This window comes from Sinohyriopsis cumingii, chromosome 19 (assembly GCF_028554795.1).
Source record: "Sinohyriopsis cumingii isolate HCF-2022 chromosome 19, ASM2855479v2, whole genome shotgun sequence".
Classification (NCBI taxonomy): Eukaryota; Metazoa; Mollusca; class Bivalvia; order Unionida; family Unionidae; genus Sinohyriopsis; species Sinohyriopsis cumingii.
Genome location: NC_142979.1, coordinates 65,267,262 through 65,287,677, shown reverse-complemented (window position 1 = coordinate 65,287,677; position 20,416 = coordinate 65,267,262). Strand labels below are relative to the sequence as shown.

General features: G+C 35.7%; 1 protein-coding gene across 3 annotated transcripts in view; it reads left to right on the top strand.

The window, feature by feature from the left end:
- Positions 1–6,149: 6,149 nt before the first annotated feature.
- The window catches only part of LOC149775862 (unconventional myosin-Ic-like), a 168,997-nt gene continuing 154,730 nt past the window's right edge, over positions 6,150–20,416 (top strand). For all 3 annotated transcript variants that reach the window (XR_016416624.1, XM_089944487.1, XM_089944486.1), the window contains exons 1-2: positions 6,150–6,250; positions 12,338–12,444. The gene's annotated coding sequence lies outside the window, so the exon portion shown is untranslated. The remainder of the gene's footprint in view (positions 6,251–12,337; positions 12,445–20,416) is intronic.

The window sequence follows — 20,416 nt, the reverse complement described above, 5'->3', positions numbered from 1 at the left end:
AATATTTAAGGTTGGAAACATTAATAGGTCTTTATGTTTGTTCTTGCAGTCAAAATAAGTGAGTTTTAAGATCACTCTTGAATGGGATCACTGTGTCTTTGTGTCTAAGTTCAGTGGGCCATTCATTCCACATTGCTGGGCCCTGGTATGCAAAAGAACGTCCATATAACTCGTGGTGGGAATAATGAGTATATGATTGTCAGAAGAGGAGCATAATTATCTTGCTGGTGTGTACACATGGGTGAGGTTGGATAGGTATGTTGGACTTGAGTCCATCAGTGAAACGTAGCACAGAGAACAAATTTTGTGTTTGAGTCTGGATCAAATGGATAGCCAGTGTAGGGTACAGAGCAGGGGGGAGGTGTGCTCTGATCGTGGTACTCAAAGTATGATCCGAGCAGCTGTGTTTTGAACTTTTTGAAGTTTCTGAAGTAGATATTGAGATGAACCAGACAGAATTGAGTTACAATAGTCCAGTCTTGAAAGTACTAATGTACACACAAGTGTTTTAGTGGAATCAGCTGAAAGATATTTGTGAATGGAGCTGATGCATCTCAACTCAAGATATGCAGCCTTGCATATTTTCATGACAAGTTGGTGCATTGTGAGAGTACTGTCCAGAGTGACACCTAGGTTTCATACTGACTGTGAATTTAATGTTGGTGTTGCTGATATTTATTGTTTGAGGTAAAGGATGTGACTGAGCAAGTCTTTGTGTTGTGATCAGAATGGCCTCAGTTTTATCATCATGTCATCTATGATTTAGCATCAGAAATTCACCTCTCTACACCTTGGATGGTAGCGTCAACTTCAGTTGGGTGGCTAGATTTGTATATTTGGGTGTCGTCAGCATACAATTGGTGAGACACTGGATGATGATCTATGACACTTGAGAGAGGCTGAGTGTATAGGATGAGGAGAACAGGTCCAAAAACAGACCCCTGTGGAACACCATAACATAGATTAACTAGGTTGGAGTGTATTCCATTTGTAGACAAAATTTGTGTCCTGTTGACCATGTAGGACTTGAACCACAGTAAGACTGTATCATAAATGCCAAATACATGCTGGAGACGGTGAAGTAAAATATCATGGCCTATTGTGTCAAATGCTGCAGACAAATCAAGGAGGGCGAGGACTGTAATCTTACCACTATCCAAAGCAGAGAGAATGTGGTTAACTACTTTTAGAAAATTAGTTTCAGTTCCTGTGGCAAGGGCAATATGCAGATTGGACATTGATAAAAATGTAAATGATCTGCAAGCTTTTACTGTATATTTCCTGAACTGATATCTGCAAATTCTCAATGCATATACAGTCTGTATAAAATCAGTATGAGAAATATCTAGCTGTAGATACACTATAATGCACTGCATTATGTCATTTATTTTAGTAACATTTTTTATTATTGGGGGTAAGGATTCATGATAAAGTACAATTAAATACCTAGTTGTCAATGTACATTCAGGTGTTTGCAGACTCGTATAATAAAAATAAAATATTCTCTACAAAAAAAAAACAAACTAAAATGGTGGTTCAGTGATGGCTTGAGGCATTAATCAAACTTAGTTTTTATTGATGCAGAACTACTTCCATATAGGAACCCTCATTATAACACATTTCCAGTTATACAGAATGTATGGTCATTGGTCTTGGGTTAAAAAAAGGCATGCATAATGAATCAGAATTTAGAATATGTTTCTTATGAGGAAAGAAAATTTTGAAATTAAAGTTTCAGATATGTTTATTGTAAGAATGTGTAAAAGCATATACAGTATACACAATACATTTCGCTGTCATGTTCCTAAGTACATGTTCTAGTTAACTGTTTGAGAGATTTTTCATAAAATATTTTGTTTTTGTTTTGTGATATTTAAGTTTACTAGCAGAATTTAATTTTTAGCTTTTACTGGTCTTAGACCAGAGGAACTTATGCGATGGTCTGTTGTCCATTGTCCGATGTCCATCTGTCCTTTAGCACAAGTTTTTTGTTGCTAATCCTATATGAAACTTTACACACAAATTCATCCCATGGTCTAGTTTGTCCAAGATGGAAATGGTACCACTCACATTCAATATGGCCACCACAGTGGCCATCTTGATAATCTTGTTAAAGCTAAAAACTCCTGTCTAGTTGGTCCTAAATGAAAATGATGCTGATTTGACATCCAGAATGCACACCATGACAGCTATTTTGAAAATCTTGTTATGGCAACTCCTCATCTTCACTAGCCAAGGTTCCAATATGTTAACCCTAGCTATACCTTGGCAGATCAAGCAGATATTTTATTGCTTTCTCCTAGTGACATCTATTGGATTCCATGAATTGCCTCCCTTAGTATGTTATGCCAACCAACCAATAGCATGTAACAGCTGTGCATTGTATATTGGCTGAAAATGGTAAAGGCAATTGACTTTAAAAGGATACTTTGTATGTTTAACATCGAAAGTATGACTACATACAAGAGAGAAGCCATTATTGGTGTAGTTAAGTGAATGGTATTTGTACAAGCATGGACCAGCAGTGGAAGATTGCTTGTTTATGAGTCTGTTCAAGTTGTGGTGGTTTGCCACCACATCCAATGAAATTCACAGACCCGAAGCACAAATATTTGCTCGATCTGCCAAGGTGTAGATATGATTAACATATTGGAACCTTGGCTAGCAAAGATGGTAAGTCCGGAACATAAAATTGTATTATTGATGTCGGGTTTTCACCAAAGCACTTATTATGATGCCCAATTTGGTCTTAAATGATTACAGTGCTGATTGGACATTCATCATGGCCACCACACAGCAGCCATCTTGACAGTCTTACTGACACTCATGAATGGATGGTCGTAACAATATGAGGTTTTCAGGAATGACTTCTTATGATGTTTGATTGTTCCTACATGAAAATGGTGTTGATCTGGTGTCAAATATGGCCACCACAGCAGTCATTTTGAAACTCTTGTATTTTTTGCTACTCCTCCTTAATATAAAGTCATACAAGGACTTTTTTTTAATGTCATGTTGTCCTATTTGAAAAAGGTGCTGATCTGAAATCCAATAAGGTGATCTTGAAAAATCTTATTTCCAATCCTTCCAAATGGAAATATATATTGACATGATGTTTCTACCAGAAGACTTCTTATGATGAGTTTAAGTCATAAAACAATGGTGCTGATCTAATATGGCTGCCACAGTGGCCTGCTTCAGTATAAAATCTTATAATGACTTCTCTCTTCTTACAGCATGGAGTTTTTACTAAAAGATTTAATCTTCTGTTGACTCTTAATTAAAATGCTATTTTGGTGTCTGATATGTGGCCATCTTGAAAAATTTGTTTCCCCTAATCTTAATGGGGAAGTCTGTTGACATGAGGATTTCAGCAGAGTTCTTATGGTATTTGCTTGGTCCTAATGGAAATGACTAAACCTCAACATGAACAACATTCTGGCCATCTTGAAAATATTGTTGTCTGTAGTCCCCAAATGGATGGCTATATCAATAAGTGGTTTTAACCAGTAGACTTAACCACTCCAGTGGCCTAATGGTTAGAGCATCTGCCTCAGATGCGAGAGGTTGTGGGTTTGAACCTCAGCTGAGCCATACCAGCTACTCATAAAAATGGTACTAGCGGCTGCTTCGCTAGGCACTCAGCATTAAGAGGTTAGTGTTAGAACTGGTTGACCTGGTGTCAGGATAATGTGGATGGGTGTGACATCATGCTACATGTCTGGGGCATGATGCCCAAGTGCTAGACATCACTATAAACTGCCACACTGCAGGCATCATAGCGATATGACTGAAAAATATTTAGAGCTACAAAACACACCAGTAGACTTTCTTATGATATATATTGGTCATAAATGAAAATGGTGCCAGTTGTAATAATAATAATAATAATACTTTATTTATAGAGGCTGACTCATAAGTCAAGGACTATTCACCCATGAGCCCCTCTTAAGGAGAGTATAACAATGTGCATTATATGAAGACAGCAATCATTACTGTTTATTTTAATATTTTTAGTATTAAAATACTAAATTCCATTATCTTTTAGAAATACATACATGCTCATGATCTCTTCTTAAATACTGTAATATTTTCAGCATATTTTACATGTAGTGGAAGCTTGTTACACTTAACTGTACCAGAGTATTGGAAGCTCTTTTTAAATTGCTCTGCTCTTAGTTTTGGTGCTAGAAGGTTTCCATGTGATATTGATACTGGTATTGTGTTGAAAAAGGCCTTAATAAGTCCTGAAGATACTCTGGTTCAGTTCCATTTAGACATTTATATACATGAACTTCCTTGTGAAAAGCTATCCTTTGTACTTCCAATATGGCTGCCATGATGGCAGTCTTGAAAATCTTGTTTTCTCTGAATGGATCATTATGACATGGGATTTTTACCAAAAGATTCTAATGATGTCTACTTTGTCCTAAATGAAAATGTGCCAATCTGATGCCCAATATGTCCACCACAGCAGCTAATTTGAAAATCTTATTACTGAAGAATATCAGAGATGGTTTCAGCACAGTTAAGGAAACAAATATCCTTAGCTTGAATTCCAGGAAATTCTTTTTGCCCACATGAGTGTCAATGCCAAGCCCTTCAAGGGATGTTGTTTAAAAATGTTAACAAAACATTTAGATTGAATTAAATAAGCTGATAGGTGAACAATGCTCAGTACATGTATCTTAGAAAAACTACATTATCCTTTTCAAGATCTACCTAAATATGTGTATAATATATAATTGCTTATAAACTGAGTCCAACTACAAACTACACAGACCCGGGTCTGCCATTGCATAATGTGCTGACAGATCCAGATCTGTGCAGTAGAACAAACAACATAGATCCATATCTGCTGGCACACTAGCATTTGGACTTATAAGTGAATATGTACAGTACTTTTATATGTCTGTTTTCATTAAAAGTATGTTGTTACAACTTCTAGAATTGACCACCCATCATGTCTTAACGGATAAAATAATTCCAGTTTAGATTGATGATCTTTTAAGGGTACAGAAAGTTATATGCATGATATTTAAAATTATTATAACATTTAATATGCGTTTTGCAAAAGGCAGGGATTAAGTAGACATGCTGACCATCTTTTCAGTGTACTGTTAGTGTCTATTCTTGCACACTGTTAGTATGCAGGCTTGAAACTTTGGGATAACGATTGGGTTGGTCTCTGTTAGTGCACATTTGTGGGGTTAAAATCTGAAACAATTTTTTACAAATTGTTCTTGTAAACCTGAATGCTGGAGTGCTTTATTGCAGTACAGTAGGGACATTTAATTTGATTTAACTGTTTCCAGTTTTCCAGTCTTGTACATAGTCACACTGAATAGAATCCAGATTTCAAGAAATGTTCTGCTTCTGCAGTCTAAAAATATAATAATTATTGAGGTTCGGGCTAAATCATATACTTTTTGGATTACACCAAATGGTCTTGCCCCCAGATGCAGAAGAATGTTGCCCTAGGGGTCATGACTTGAAAACTGTTGAGATTCCCACCCTGTAACAATATGTAAGTTTGAATGTCAGGTGGAAACAAAATCATATATATTGTATATTGAACACAGAGAATGGGGTTGGGGACTTGTCTTTGTGTCATAGTGTGGAAAATGTTGAGATCTCCACCCAGCATGTATAACCATATTTTCATTTAAGATCATGAAGATATAAACACACTTGTACATCCAACACAGACCCTAGGTCATGCCCTTCAAGTCTTGTAACTCTCAAGATCCCCATGTTATTAGTCATTTATAAACTAATTGGATTTGAAGAGATACAGGATACAGTGTATAGTGTTGTAACATTGGACTCAGGGTCTGGCTGTGTCCCAAGTGAAATAGCTGGAAGAGAGGGAATATGCAATGGCATGCCATTTACCCCAAATTCTAGTATTATATGAAAGTGTTTCATGCTGCTTGCCTTGGAAGGAAAGCATCAAAGCAAGGAAACATGTTAATTAAGGTTGTTATTGCTTGTTTGATATAAAGCTTCAGTGTCTACAGCCATCAGGAAGAAAGGTAATGTAAGGGAAGCCTGAATGTTTGTTTATTAGGGCGGCTAATGTATGTTGGCCCTGATAAGAACATCTTTGGCACTCAGAAACACTTTAGCAAACTGTCATACCAGACTTACTTAGGACTAAATTGGATGATCTCTCCTATAGGGCAGTACACACATTACATACATGAGTTTACCACTAAATTGGATGTCCTCTCCTATTGGCAGTCCACAGGTGAGTTTAGATAGCCTCTCCTCTCAGACAGGACACCTAACATGCAGGTGAGTTGAGGACTTTAAATGGTGTCTTCTGTTGGGCAGTATACCTATTTCACAGGTGAGTTTAAGACTTTTGATGACCTCTCCTACTGGGCAGGACACCTGTTATTCAGGTGAGTTTAGGACTTAGATGGTCTCCTGTTGGGCAGTACACCTATTAAACAGGTGAGTTCAGTACTTGGCAACTCCTATTAAGCTGGACACCTATTACACATGTGACTTTAGGACTTTAGATGGCCTCTCCTATTGAGCAGTACACCTATTGCACAGGTGAGTTCAGGACTTCAGATGGCCTCTCTTATCGGGGCCATATACCTCTTACAAAGAAGGCCTCTCCTCTCAGGCAGGATACAAAGGTGAGTTTAGGACTTCAGATGACCTCTTATGTTGTGCAGTATATGCATTACACAGGTGAGTTCAGGACATCTAAAATGGCCTCTGACACCTGTTACACAGGTGAGTTTATGTCTTTAGTTGGCTTCACATTTTTGGCAATATTACACAAGTAATAGGCAATTACCTATTACAAAAGGAGTTTATGACTTTAGTTGGTTTCTCCCATTTGTCACTTGTCAGTCTCCTAATGGGCAATACACTTGTTGCACAAGCAAGTCAAGCAACATAGAGAGTTCACTGTAGTCAAACACTGTTGTTGCCATAAAATCTATATATAAAAAAATACTCACAAAAAATGTTTAAATTACAACATTCATCTTTTGCAAGACTTCAGGTTATTCTGTCCAGAAAGCATGAGGTTAACTATCATATATTACAGTATCCATTCCAAAAGTTTGTAATGTCATGTTTGGACTGACTGTCAAAAGCGTTAAGTTTTCAACTTTCAAATATTATAACTTTCAGCCAGACAACCTGACTTCTAGATCTCTAACTAAATGCCTGGTCTAGTTTTGTTTTGTTTGGTGTCTTATGGCACAACACCACAAATAGGTTATTCATTGCTTAGTCAGCTGGTCTACAGGGTCTTGCCCAAGGACATACAATTGTAGTTTGATGAAGGGTGGTCAGTAAGATTCAAACCCACTTCTTTTCACTAAACTAACTGCCTCTGGTACAGTAACCATTTTGCCATGATGGATCCTATCTCCATTAGTTGCCCCTATTGGCACATGACAGGCTTCATATGGCCTACTCCACATCCCAAAACATGTAGGGCATCTAATTAAATGTAGTGAATTGATGAGTTTTCTATAAATTTATCAAGGGTCCTGTTGCAACAAAATATTTGCTAAGATCAAATTACCTGATTTATCAGAATTTAACAACAGATAGACAGAGAGGCATAAAAATACAGATTTAAAGAAAAAGTCACTGAAAAGAGAACAACAAACAGTGGATGAGCTTTGATAATGTGGAAGTCCAGAATGAATAGTACCATATATACTTGCTTATAAGTCAAATCATACTGCAAATAGCAAAGATCCTGATCTGCTAGAGCATAATGCACCTGTTGATCTGGGTCTATGTTATTTGTTTTACTGATTACTTCTATCAAACTGCACAGACTCAGACCTGTTGGCACATTATGCAATGACAAATCTTGGTCTGTGCAATTTGCAGTTGAACTTGATTTATGAGTGAGTACTGATGGTATCTGTGTTGACTCATTATCAGGGTAAATTTTTCTGTGGGGTTTCCTTGGTATCTTACAGGCAGAGCATTTGGAGGAAGTACATGTACTTGGATTGTATTGTAGAGTGACAATTTACTAGTTCACAATTGCATGTTGACTCAGGGGTGTTTTCCTGTAATGCCTTAAAAAGGAAATGGTGCAGTTTGCCTGATTAATTGTATCACTAGAACTTTGACACTGAATTTGTTATTGTGTCATAATCTTGTGAACATAGCTTACTTACTATAACTCTGTATAATCAGTGCTTAAAGAAAATAATTACAGAAACAAGCTCAGGGCTGGTGACTTTAAAAAAAATCAAATTCCAGACTCAGATTCCAAAAGCCCTGACTACAATTTCCATATGCCATAAATGTCCACTTTAAAAAAAAAAATATTTTTCACACAAAGTTGCAATTGCTATACTTCAGATATATAGGGTTCAGTATGAGGTTTGAAGATTGTTGTTGTTGTTGTTGTCAGGTTTAATGCCATTTTTCAGCACAAGATAGGCTATGCATGGCAGCCAGTATAAATGATGGAGGAAGAACCCGGGAAAACCCCAGAAAGAATACTGACCCACCAGAAGGTACTCCCAAGCTTTCTTACATACCAACATAGGCAGAATATGAGAATCAGACCATCTCAGACAGATTATGATGGCAGCGATCTGTAAAGGTGAGCGCTTTGGACCATTAGGCCACACGGTGCCCCATGTTTGAAAATGTAATGCAAGTGTCATTAGTGTTCATCACTATACTCACTAGGGACTGGATGTTAATGGTATTCAGAAATTTCTCTGCTGGATTCTTTGAGTGAATCCTGGTCACAACCAAGTTGTTCTGGACAATTATAATATTAGCATTGTCAAAACTATCTCTCATGCAGTCTGATAACAAGCTATGCTTGTTTTTATTGAAAAATTAATATGCATCACTTTTGGGACTGACCATTTCATTGGGGGAGGAGGTCATAATATGTTCTTCAATGGAGGGCTTTACAGGTAATAAACGCCTTTCCATTATGGGTGCTAAAGATTTATCAGCACAAATCAACTGTGCAAACACAAGTGTGTGCTTATTATTGTCTTTCAATCAGTTTCATGGCTAAATAGTATTTTAACAAGATTAAGTTAATGAATAATAATAAAGAGAACTAAGCTGTTATGTTCAACTCAGCCTTTCAAATATGTTACATACAGTGCTCCTTTTTGACAGACTTGGTACACAGGAATGAAGTATATCACTTGGTTGTTTGCTGTATGTATAAAGAATAAAATGCCCCCAACCCCTTTCTTGATGCTGGTGTGCTTCACAAAGTAAAAGACCATCAACCAACAGTTTTGAAATTTAATTTTGCTGGGTATTGCTTCCTAAATTGTCTTAAAAAATGAATTGTACTGAAAACTATTCCGGCAGCTGAAATGCTTTCTGCTTTCATAGAAATGTTCTGCTGTTCACAAACTTGTCAGTAATCTTTAATGCAGATCACTTAAACATTCCTGTTCAAGGCAATGATATATGATAACCAGGGAGGGATTACCTATTAAGCACACTAAGCATGTGCTTAGAGCACCAGTTCAACACTGTCACCAGAAAAAATTCAAATTGTTGATGATAAAATTGAACAAATAATATATGACGATTTTGACCAGCATATACATGTATTTTGATTTGGAATGATGGCAACACTGGTATTTTCCCACCTTTTTAGCTTATAATGTTGATTTTCTTTTGAGTTTCACATTTTGTAGGCGGGGGTGGGGGGTGTTTTGAGAGCACCATGATATTTTCAGTGCTTAGGGCCCTGGAAAGCCTTATTTCAGCCCTGATAATAACTTTTGTTCTCCTACATATATCTAGCATCTCTTTGATTGAACTGATATTGGGTTGTTCCACTTTGTGATCATTACCTATGCAAATTAGTACAATGGGCTCACCCACCACAGTATTCAAACACATCACACTAGCTATTGTCAGCCATTTAAGTAACATGTGAAAATAGTGGTTTAACCTCACCTCTTAGCCTTTGTTTAAACTGCCCAAATAATAGTTTTACATCAGCTCTAACCATGATTGTTTACTGTTTATGCATGCACATGCATTGTTTATTGTAAGGGGCTCAACCACTGCAGTATTGAAATACATTACAAGAGCTATTGTCAGCTAGCTGAGTAATACATGAAATAGTTGTGCATATCTCAACTCTTAGCCTCTCTTTAAACTGACCAAAGAATGATTTTACATTAACTCCAACCATGACTATATGTTTACCATGTATACATAATATATATAATTGGCATATACTAAAGTGTTCTTTTTGGTTCTGTTTTTGAAGATTATTGAAAATCATGTTTTTGAAACACAACTGAATCCAGGGTTTTGGGACTAAAAATCAAATTTTGAGCATGACATGCCATCTTATGGCAGGTCAAGATCTTGAAAATAACTTTCATCAACATGATCAATGTTTTCCAGGCAAATTAATATTTTTTTGACAAGCCCTGGCACCTCACTTGGAATACAGGAGATGCCCGATTTGAAATTAAAGGGGTCCTGGGTTTTGGGCTATCAGATTTTTGTTAGCACTGATATATAAAAGAGCCATAGACATAGGTAAATGCATTAATTAGTGTGCCTCCATAATAACGTAAATATAGTAATTAGTGCGACTCATTTAAAAAAGAAAATGTAATTTTTTTCAGTCTTTTTTTCTATTAGATGTTCTATCTGGAACTTATGTATAAATGTATACATAAGTCTCAGGTTCTATATATAATAGGTTAATTGAATACATGTATATTAGATTTTATTTGGCTGTCTTTACATGAATGGATAGAAATTGATGTACAGGGTATTTAGTGACATTCTGTTTTATAGGAAATTATTCGCCTTAAAGCTTTTGGGTTTCTTTTGTAGATTTTTTGATGGTCTGATATAAGTTTTAGCAAGGTTTTCTCCACCTGTTAAGTTATGAACCATGCATACCAACCAGCAAACAACTTGGACCCAGATCACATGATATGATTATCTTGATGGTATCCACTAACTGTTAGCTTATGTACCATGCATGTCAAACAACTTGGACCCAGATCACCTGATACGATTAATATGAAGGTATTCAGAGTGTTTGCAGTTTGCAGTCCTGTAAGAAAATTGTGGTATATACATGGATCTAAGTATTCTTTGATTGGAATCAGTACATTACTGATGCTGATGGTTTTATTTATATTCCTAATAGATGAAACTTTGTTGTTAGGGGTATTGTTCCGTTGCTATGGGTATGACTATTCAAAGTTGTTGTAGGGATAATAATTAGCTTGATCAAAGGATATACATGTGTAACACAGGTAGATTATCAAAAGGTAAGTCATCTACTGTAAAGTTGGATTTTTCAAGTAAGTAGGTTATGATTATTATTTTTTTTTGGTACTAGATATCAGATTTAAGTAGGTCAGTTACATGAAAGTACCAAGAATTCTAGTATATTTTAAAGGTAACATGCATTTATAGTATATTTGCACAGGAAACATGTATACAATTGCAAATAGCACACACTGAGATCTTGGGAACTACGTGAAATGTAAAAATTGATGATTGGTTCATCTTAATTATCACCCTTTAATTTTAATTATGCAGCAGTTAAAGACAGCTGTGCACATTTTTTGGAGTTTTTTTTTGACAATGTCATTTTTCAATACTTGGTTACAGTTAAATTTGTCATGTGTCAGGTAGTTCCATTTGGGATATTCTAAATAATGGAAAGTTACATATATGTTAACTGGAAGCTATTATTCACCTACTTGCATTGTAATTTTCATCCCAAAACGTTGAGTAGCTTATGAAAAAGAACATGTTTATGATTTTGAACATGGTAAATATTAATAAAATGCTTGTCATGTGACTTTTCTTACCATTTTTATAAATTAATAATTGTCACACCACTGACCCATGCTGATGCTGTCAGCTTGTACATGAAATGTCGAACAGCATAGACCCAGATAATGATGAAATTGTGCTGGCAGGTTAGGGTCAGTAATAACTGCATGATTTGTCCATGAATTATGCTGTGGCAGATCAAGATTTGTGATCGTTGAGGTTGGATGCTTATCATACTTTGTTAAATTGGCATGCCTTGATCATTTGGCTCATAGATGTAGGAAGAGTAGATAGATTTTTGTATACTGTATGTGGGAAAAGTAGATAGATTTCTGTATACTGTATGTGGTAAGAGTAGATAGATTTCTGTATACTGTATGTGGGAAGAGTAGATAGATTTCTGCATACTGTGTGTGGGAAGAGCAGATAGATTTCTGTATACTGTATGTGGGAAGAGCAGATAGATTTCTGTATACTGTATGTGAGAAGAGTAGATAGATTTCCTTAAGTATTGTAAACCACATATCTGTTTCAGATGACAGGCTGTAAACAGCTTGGCACTGGATAAGAGGATCAGTGATAGCATTCAGTGAGGCTGACTACAGCATCAAAAGGGTGTGGACAGATATTGATCAAGAAAAGGTGAGTTTGCTGTTATAGTTGGGCTTGTAGAAGCTACCATGTATTATATACAGTATCCAAGATGTCAACATCACTAAAATCTTTACTAATGGCTCAGGTTTGCGTATTTATTTAACATTTATTGGTTTATAATATTTCTTTCATTGTGTAAGATACAGAAGCTCTAACATGAAAGAAGTAAAATGAGGACTGCATGAGTGTGTTTGTGGATTTTTAACGTAGCTTTAACAGCTTGAGTCATATTACTACGATATCTTCAGTGTGGCAGTTTATAGTGATGTCTAGCATTGGGCATCATGCTGCAGACATGTAGCATCATGTCCCATCCATTCACATTATCCTGACACCAGGCCGATTTTTTTTAACATTAGCATATTAATGCTGAGCACCAGGTGAGGCAGCTGCTAGTACCATTTCTATAAGTTATTAGTATGGCTCAGTGGGGATTCAAACCCATCACATCCTGCATCTGAGGCAGATGCTCTAACAACTTAGACTACCAGAGTGGTCTCAAATAAGAACTGCTCATTTCAAATAAAATTTCTAAATTTGAAATGAAGTCAAATAATGGATTGCTCATTTAAAATGAAATTTCTAAAACAAGTCAAATAATGGACTGCTCATTGGAAATGAAATTTATGAGACAAGTGAAATAATGGACTGCTTATTTTGAATGCAATTTCCAAAACAAGTCAAATAATGGACTGCTCACTTTAAATGAATTTCCTGAAAAAAGTTAAATAATTGATGTCATCTTGAGCCTTTATGAGCTGAATAAATTTCATTTAATATTTGAACAAAAGATTCTGTCTTCATACGATGACAAATACTTTTTTTTTTTTTTTTTAGCAAACCAATGAAACGCACAGAGAAATGGCTCTGAAATACATTTAGATGTCTTTTTCACAATGTCTGTTCAGGCTTGACAGTGCTAGAGATATTTAATACATGTTATATGTGTATATAGAATAACTATGGGTATATCCACCTAAATAAATCTGTACTGGTAGTCATGTGATAAATTAAAGCTTTTTTGACAGTGATGATTATCATTGTTTTCTGCTTGTCAGTTTGCATTATTTTTTATTGCTGTATTAATTCCTTTCTAAGAAAGTCTTAGGGACTTTTTTTGTAACTGAATGATCTGTCTGTCTGTCTGTCTGTCCATCCTACAAGGGCTGTCACGGCCAAATTGACCTATCATAACAGCAAACATAGCCACTGTATAGCATAGTATTTAACACAAGTCAGGTCATTGTATATTGACACCTACCCAGTCTGAATCAGTGTTAACACATTAACCCCTGGAGGTTTTTGTTGTTTTCGCCTGAAATTCGAGTAGAAAACACATTTTGAAAGCTATTTCTGAATACATCCTAATACATCAACTTCCAGGTGATTTTCCAATAACCTCATGCCTAGTTGTGTTAGAAACATCGTTTTTCATTGGCTATTTGGCTCGTGCATGAGCAGAAGGGTAAAAGTTAGATTTTTTTTTTTACTTATCATTTTCATATCGAGACCACTCTTTATTCCAAATGCCCATCTTTTCCTACTTTTTGAAAGGGTTCATCTGTCTCTTTGTAGTTCATACCGGTCTGCCTTAGATCTGAGACCAAAAAGTCTAAAATCCAGACACAAAATTGGATTCTGACCATGAGCAAATTTTGGGTAAACAAAAATCAGGTCTAAGGAATGAGGTTTTTCCCTCTGTATTATGTAGTGCAAGTAGAACTTCCAGATTATTTGGTATCATTGAAGAGCTACATCTGTCTACCTTTCTATAATAGCACTCACCTTAGTGTATCATACATGACCTTGACGCTACAGAGCTTGGCAGTAGGCTACTACCTCCTGCCACGTAAACTCGTTGGCAGGGGTTAATGTGTTATTGTTTTACTGCATGCTGTAAGATCCATGAAAATGGTTGAAAAATGTTCAAGTTAGGTAGTTTGAATTTATGTATGGTGTACCATGGAAATTGATAGGTGGTGGGCATTTAAGGCCTGGATGAGTTTTAACTGCCAGTGTGCCTGAAAATCATGACTTGGTACCCAAACCTTGATCAGGTGGTCCTTAGGTATCAGCATTTGTTTGGGTTCGTTGTTGTTGTTCAGGGTTTAATGCCATTTTTCAGTGCATGATTGCTGTACATGGTGGCCAGTATTGTTGGAGGAAGAAGAACCAGAGAAAATCCCAGTAAAACCACTGACCCATGGGAAGCTACTAGCAAGCTTTCTGTCATTCCCACATTGGCTGAGTGACATTTGACAATACATTCATTTCCATTAGCACCAATGTTTCTATGCTAAGATCATTGTGGATAAGAAAAGAATTTCTTCATACATGTATTTAGTTTTTTCATTTACGGTCGAAATCCGCTTTAAAAATATAATTTTTACTTGTTATAAAAAACCCAAAAGTAAATATTTTATTCAATAATTTCATCATTTTGTCCAAACTTTGGTACAGTCATGGACCAGTGGCCTTGCCAGCCTTACTGGTGATGATAGCAGTGAAAACTGTATCTCATGACTGTCCGAATTACTGGGTAAGATAAGAACATAACTGCCAACTGACAAGGTGCAAACATTTTCTTGGCATGCCTTCTAGCCATCTTGTTTTTATCTGATTGGGAATGAATATTGCACAGGGGAATGAGACATTTTCAAATGGCTGAATTTATTTCCCATAAGTGGATTGTCATCAGACATAGCACCTAAGGTCAAGTAAACAAAGTTTTGTGTTTCCTGTAACCCAGTCATCCTTTGTAAAATTCCCTTTAACTAAATTCTTTTTTCAGACATCATATTTTTATCTAGCATTATTTCTGCAAATTTTCACATCTGGTCTGTTTTGGAAATTTTGTGTGTGGTCACTTTAGTATAAGTATCACTCAGAATACTTTGTTTTCTTCAGTTTGAAAATCAAAACTGATAGAGATTGTGGGTTATTATTTTTGGTTTTATTCCTTACAGGCAATCTGATTAAAATCCCAGTTTTTGATGTTATGGTCATGTGTTGTAGTTGAAGGCAGGTAGTATCCCAGTTTTTGATGTATCACCATATGCTGTAGTTAAAGGCAGCTAGTATCCCAGTGATTAATGTATCACAATATGATATAGCTGAAGGCAGCTAGTATCCCAGTTTTTATGTGTCACCATATGATGTAGTTGAAGGCAGCTAGTATCCCAGTTTTTAATGTATCACCATGTGCTGTAGTTAAATGCAGCTAGTATCCCAGTTTTTAATGTATCACAATATGTTATAGTTGAAGGCAGCTAGTATCCCAGTTTTTTATATGTCACTATGTGATGTAATTGAAGGCAGCAGGTATCCCAGTTTCTGACACAATCAGCATGATTTTTAGTTGAAGGCAGCTATTATCCCAATGTTTGATGTATCATGATGCATTGTAGTTTATGGCAGTTTTTGATGTGTCATGATTTATTGTAATTGAAGGCAGCTGGTATCCCAGTTTTTGAATATCACCATGATTTTTAGTTGAAGGTAGCTGGTATCCAAGTTTTTGTTGTTTCACCATGTGTTGTTGTTGAGGGCAGCTAGTATCCCATTTTTTGATGCATCACCATGTGTTGTAGTTGAAGGCAGTTTTTGATGTATTTTGATGTGTTACAATTGAAGGCAGCTGGTAACCCAGTTTGTGACATAATAATTTATAGCTGAAGGTAGCTAGTATCCCTGTTTTTGGACATATCATGATTTGTTGATGAAGGCAGTTATTAGTATAATACTGTATATATTGTACATAAAAGATAGAAAGCCTCAAGGTAGATTAGTTCTGTAACTAATTGATTTACCTTATTATTATTATTATTATTATTATTATTATCCCAGTTTTTAATATACCACATTGTGTATTAGTTAAAGGCAATGTACAAGAGAATCTTGTGCTTTCTCATAGTTGTGGAAAGCAATGTACGTTATGTACTTGCTTATATGTAAAGTTTACCAACAAGTATAATGCACTTGTTGATCAGGGTCTTTGTTGTTTGTTCCTCCGATCTCTACTAGCAAAATCCATAGAGCCAGATCTGCCAGTGCATCATGCAGCGGCAACTCTTGGTATGTGCTGTTTGCAGTTGGACTTGACTTATAAGTGAGTACAGATTGTTCAAAAATTTTAATAAAGAACAAGTTCTGGATGACCTTCATAAAGTTTCATGGAATACAATCCAAAATTTTGATGACATAGATGAATCTCTCAAGGTGTGGACAGACTGATTTATGGATGTAGTCTCTTAACATGCACCACTGAAAGTACATCCAGTAAAGTATGAAATCCAGTCTAAATGGCTCACTACTGAAATCCTAGATGCCATGAAAACACTAGACCAATTCAAGGCTATGGGAAGCCATGCGAAATATAAAATATGGAGAAATAAAATAACAGGTTTGATATAAAAAAAAAACTATAAAAACCAAACTTATTATCAATCAATGCAAAACAAAGAGCAACTCAATTTCTAATTGGAAAGTTTTCAAATGAATGAGGGAAAACAATGATCAGACAAATAAAATTCAATCACTTCTGGTAAATGACACCACTGTAGTGGTGTTTGGGTAGTTTTGATTGGCGTATTGTACCTTCTTATAAGGTGTCCACTTTATTTGGTTCTCGTTATCTAGGAGATGATCGCCCTCTGTGTTATTACCCGGATTGAGTAAATATTAACATAAAGTGTGAAACTTATAGGTGGAATAAATAGAGATCTGAGCAGATATATAGAACAGAAAGACATGAGCCCCCATACATGAAGAAAAAACAGCAGTTTAATCAATTACATAAACAACTGTAATTATACATTACATTAGGAAGATACGCTACTTTTTGAAATAAATCTTCCACCGAATTTCAAACACATATATATTTATAAAAATAGCCGATCTGTTTTAAAGGATTGAAGTGGTTCATCATAGAATTGAGTGAACAATTGAAGTCATTGCCTTGTACAACTTCATAACCTGCTGATTTCCAGTCCACTTCATCTTCACTGTGGTTCTTCCTTTAGGTCGTTTCGTTTTTTCCCTTCTCCAACCTCCCTACTGTCTTGCCTCATTTTGGCCCTCAAACTTTGTGTGAGTAGGTGGATACTTAAGAATGTAGATATTTAGATACTTGGATCTGTAGGTATATGGATATGTCAGTAGATACCTCATTGGATACATCAGTGGATACTTCAATGGATACATCAGTGTATATTTCAGTGGATACATCAGTGGAGCTATTTCCCCTTTCAAAATAAACAAGAGAAGCAACCTAAATCTTCTGTCAGTTGTCCTACTGGGAACAGAACATTACTCCCCTCTCGTTATGTCAGATATCGTTCTATCAGAATTCAGACAGATACCAAAAGCTATCTGGTCAAACTAAACATGGCAGACCATAAAAAAACCTAGTTTCACAAGATTAATGTACTTCCTAATGGCTATTTCATCACTGATTCCCATTAATATTACACGAGATATAACAATTCCATTCTTGTCTTAATTACACAAATGAATGAATGAAATTCATTACATGACTTAACTACATTATTTTCAGCGAATACACACATTTGAGTCTTTAGCATACATGAAATCATCAAAGATTGGTGAATTCACATGGATTCTTGTAATTCAACTAAAGTAATGCATGTAATTCTTAGATTCCTATAACAATCAAGATGACAAATTCAAACAATTCATCAAACTTATACGAAGAAGATCATTGTACAAATTCAGATAGATGAACTCAAACACAGTCAGACTCATATCAAAAGAATTGATCTTCGGATTTAAACAAATAAATTCATGCAAATATAAGCAAATAAATTCCAACAAATCATTATATTGGTATCAACAAATTACATGAGATTGATGCAGATTCCTTGTGCTTTCAAGCTTTGTTCACTTCTACCACCAGAATTGTGTCCATTGACTTTCCAGACATCCGGTCCATTTGACAAATGTTTTACGAGAGAATTTCTTCCAAATTCAATCTCGGAGTCCCTATTTTCACTCTTGCAGGAAAAATGCAGACTGATTAGATTTTTCGATTAGGGCAATTTAAACCCAAGAAATTTTGTGTGGGAACCATGCCCCTTATTTAGCATAACCAATCAGGATTAAATATATCTACCTCATTTTATAACTAGTCCCCAAAATTGTGGTCAGCCTGACTTCTAGATATCCAAACAACTGATTCTGGAAAAACTCAGCTTCCGTCTTTTCTGATATAAAATCGAAGTTAACCTTCCCTTTCCTAGTCTGTCTAACAGTTAAATAAATGAAGGCTGAATTAAGAATCACTTCCTCTTCTGACACAGACATTAGAAACTATTGCAGTATAGCGATCTAACAAGCACCTGTCCCCATAAATCTAATTAATTGTTCTCTGGCCCAAATTAACATGCTCTTTATAGATCAACAGAAATTTGCATCCTTACAATGTTTTCAATGATTTTTCACCAACATTACCACATAGTTAATGAACCAGTGAGAGAAAGCAGGTTTTATGAACTGAAAAGGTTCTGCAGGAGCAAAATCCCTAAATAGTTTTGTTTCTGTACCCCACCAGTATATAAAAAAAACTGTGTTAAAAAATGTCATTGAACTTGTTACTAAGAAATCTACAGGACTTGATCAGATTGGTCCATGACTCATTAAAACTTCTGCCTCAGCTATTTCAGATAGCATAACATTCATAATCAGTTTAAGTATTGCACCCTCATCTGTCCCGAGAATATGGAAAACTGCTAAAGTAACGCTTTTCACAAATCTGGTTCAAAGAATGATGCTGATAACTACTGACCAATCTCAATTTTATCAAACTAAAATTAACTGAAAAACATGTCCATGACTCTTTCATGTCATATTTAACCCTTTACCTCACACAAAGTGCAGCGTGCTATAAATAAAACACCTGTCACCTATTTGACTCCATACGCATAGGCCTGCCTGTTAACTGTTAAGCAATGTAGTGTATGTTATGTTTAACAACAATTTTAACCATTTTACCTTTTTGGTACACAACTATTATGTGTGGAAAAATTTAAGAGTAAAGTCCGATTGTTATAGCTGTGTAATTTTTTGTCTGCGTCTACATCACTAAGTCATCTGAATTTGATAATTTATAAAAACTAATTACTGTCTACATCAATATCAGAGCCTTTACCTAAGTTATTTAAACTTTCATAGTTGTGATTCTAATCGTGAAAACTTCGTAAGTACTGAATGATATCCGTGACCTCCATTTTGGAGAGTGGAGATTACGAACCAGTTACTTTAAATAGCAAATATCGACCAGAGCATAAACAGTGACCATGTGATCTGACGTAATTGTCTTTCGCGGAAATGAATGTAGTATTTAATAGGGGGTTTTCCCTGAAGGTGGTGCTATGAAAACCGGCTTAAAATGGCTGATGTTTACAGCAGACATCAAAAGGCGCTTCCATGCGAATGGAGTAGAGACGTCAAAAGGCGCTTCTGTGCGAATGGAGTAGAGGTGTCCAAAGGCGCTTGCATGAGGTAAAGGGTTAACCAAACACTTACCGTTACACCCTAAACAATCATGCTTTAAACAGAAACATTCACGTGAGACTGCCTTGATCTCACTAACCAATAAATGGCTTCAAGCACTTGATCAAGGTATAATAATATTATCTGTATTTGTAGATTTCAGAAAAGCTTTTGACATGGTGGATCATGAAATCCTTTTGAAGGAACTGAAAGTTTACAAATGTGATAAAAGCACAGTTAAATAGATTATTTCATAGTTAAGTAAGGAAAGACAACATGTTTATATAAATAATGTTATGTCTGAACCTGGAACAATCAGATATGCCCATTCTATTTCCTTCTTCTAAACCCAGTATATCCAGTGGCTTCAGAGATGCAGCTAAAATAAATAAATTTCCTTTGTATGAGGGCCTCAAGGTAGATTAGTTCTTAGCTAATTGTGTTACCACTT